Below are 2,500 nucleotides of genomic sequence, written 5' to 3'. Positions count from 1 at the left end.
CGGGACGAACTCCGCGAAGCGGGCGCTCCGGGAGCGGGGGGTTTCCCCGAGTCTGCACTTAGGGGGACGAAGGCCCGGCCGCGCGGGGAAGAGGAGGCACCCTCTCCCCGGGGCACGGGCCTGCGAGGCGCCCCAGCCGCGCCACCCCGCACGGCGCGCGCCGCGCAGCGGTGGCCACCGCGCTCGGAGGGCGAGGAGGGCGGGCACAGGCGCGGCAAGGCACGCCGGCCGCGGCCGCTGCGGGCGGCCCGGCGCCGGAGCCCGGCGGGCAGGAAGACCGGGGCCGCCGGTGCACGCACCGGGGTCCCGGCTCCGCCGCCGACTCTCCGCCGCCGAGGCCGCCGCGCACCGCCGCCGCCGGCGCCGCCGCGCCTCCCCCGCCCCCCCACGCGCCCCCCCCGAGGGGCGGCACCGCTGCGCCAACGCGACAGCGGGGGTGACGATTGACCGCCAAGCGACGCTCAGACAGGCGTAGCCCCGGGAGGAACCCGGGGCCGCAAGTGCGTTCGAAGTGTCGATGATCAATGTGTCCTGCAATTCACATTAATTCTCGCAGCTAGCTGCGTTCTTCATCGACGCACGAGCCGAGTGATCCACCGCTAAGAGTTGTCTCGGTTTCGGCCCCCGCCGCGCGCGCGGGGGGACCGGGCAGCCTTCGGCAGCCCCTGAGGGCCCCCCCTCCGCTCCGCCTCCCTCCTCACGCCGACGCCGGCTGCTGAGCGAGGGACGGCCGAGAGCCAGAGAGAGGGGCTCGCCCCGCTGACCGTACGAGCACAGAGTGGGGGGGGAAAAAGGGAAAAGGAAAACCCGAACGAGAAGGGCGGGGAGCCCTCGCTCCCGACCTGGGACAACCCTTTGCTCGCTTCGAGTCCGGCCCAGGCGCCCAGGCTCGGCCCGGCCCGGCGGGGAGCAGCGCGCCGGCCGCGCCGCCTGCCTCGGGGACGCTGGGGGAGGGGGCGGCTCCCCGCGGACCCCCAGCGTCGGAGCCCGGCCGCCACCGGCAGCGGCACCGGCCGCTGCCCGCGCGCCCGCGGCCCACCGGCCCCGCGCTCCCCAGCTCCTCGCTCGCCTCGCCGGCCTCCGGCTCCGCCGTGGCCCCGAGGCGGCGCCCACGCCCGCGCGCGCGCACACACAGCCTCCCGGACGACACCACGCGCTCTCCCGTCCCTTCCGCGGACAGACGCCCGGCGGCGGGCGGGCGGGCAAGGCGGGACGGACGGGGACGGCGCCCGCTCTCCCCGTCTCCACGCGGAGAACGGGGGGGGGCGCCCCCGCCGCCCGCCTGCCGCCCGCCCGCCGCCCGGCGAAGCCGGGTTGGGCAGAGCGAGGCAGGCGCGCCGGATGGCGGAGTGCCGGCGGGTAGGGCGCCGCCGCCAGCGGCCACGGCGGCAGACCGAGAGCCCCGGCCAGGGAGGAGAGCGGATCGCGCCGAGGCGCGGCGTCCGCACCACCCGCGGTGGGTGGGGGCTCACCGTCCCGGCGAGAGCACGCGCTCGCGCCGGGGTCACGCGTTCGAGGCAGGCCGGCGCCAGCCGACCGCGCGGCGTCCCTCCGCCGAGACCAGACCGCGGAGAGAGGGGGCAGGGTACCCCTCTCCGTCCCGGCTGCCCGCAGGGCGAGCGCGGGGCGCGCCGGCTGGCATGGGGGGGCACGGCGCCCGCGCGCGCCGGCCCCCCGGCCCTCCGGCAGCACACCCGGCTGCCCCCCGGGTCGCATCGGGCCGCCCGAGTCTTTAAACCCCCGCCCGGCTCTCCCGCCGAGAACCCTCGGGCCCGGAGCCCGGGGCCCATGGCCATCCCTACCCGGGGCGGCTACCGGCGGCCGCGGTGGCCGGAGGCCCTCCGCTCCTCCCGCCACCCCGCCCCCCCCCCCCGCCCGGCCCGCTCGCAGCACGGTCCCCGCGGCATGGCGCGGGGCGGCTGGAGCGGTGGGGGGGGGGAGAGAAAGGGAAAGCGGAAAGGGCGGGAGGGCACGGCCGGTGCGGCGCTCACGGCGCGGCGCCCGGGAGGAGCGAGCTGGCACACGGGACCACACGGGTGGGTCACCGAGGGGGGGCAGGAGGAGCGCGGACGCTAGGTACCTGGCCCTGGGGTGAGGGAAACGACCTGAAATCCCCGCGGGGGTGCCTCCCCCGCCGCCGCCCGCCGCCGGGCCGCCGCCGCCTCGCGGCGACGGCGGCAGCCTCGGCGGCAGCAGCGAGACGGGACGCGGAGGGGAAACCCGGCACCCGCCAGCCGGCTCCGGCGCCCCTCGGCGGAGCGTCCGCCCGCGGGGTGCGCCCGACACCCGCCGCCACGACCTCGTCCTCCTCCCGGGGCCCGGGGTTTCCCTCAGTAACCCGGCGCCCGGCGGCAGCTGCGCCCGGGAGGAGAGCCGTGGTTTGGGCCGCCCGCTCGGGCACGACCCGTCGCCTCGCGTGGCCTGGCGCGACGGCCCCCGCTCGGGGTCCGCCGCCGCCCGGCGCCCGCCCCGCGCGCCATCCCGGAACGCCTGTCCTCGC

At 79.6% G+C, this 2,500-nt stretch overlaps 1 non-coding gene across 1 annotated transcript; it reads right to left on the bottom strand.

Moving 5' to 3' along the window:
* Nucleotides 1-455: 455 nt before the first annotated feature.
* LOC136995618 (5.8S ribosomal RNA) lies at nt 456-608 on the bottom strand. The gene has a single exon (XR_010887163.1). It is a non-coding gene; the product is annotated as a 5.8S ribosomal RNA (ribosomal RNA).
* Between the last annotated feature and the right edge of the window lie 1,892 nt (nt 609-2,500).

Source organism: Apteryx mantelli, unplaced genomic scaffold, assembly GCF_036417845.1.
Source record: "Apteryx mantelli isolate bAptMan1 unplaced genomic scaffold, bAptMan1.hap1 HAP1_SCAFFOLD_141, whole genome shotgun sequence".
NCBI lineage: Eukaryota > Metazoa > Chordata > Aves > Apterygiformes > Apterygidae > Apteryx > Apteryx mantelli.
Note: the sequence above shows the minus strand (reverse complement) of the source record. Positions and strands in the feature narration are given on the sequence as shown.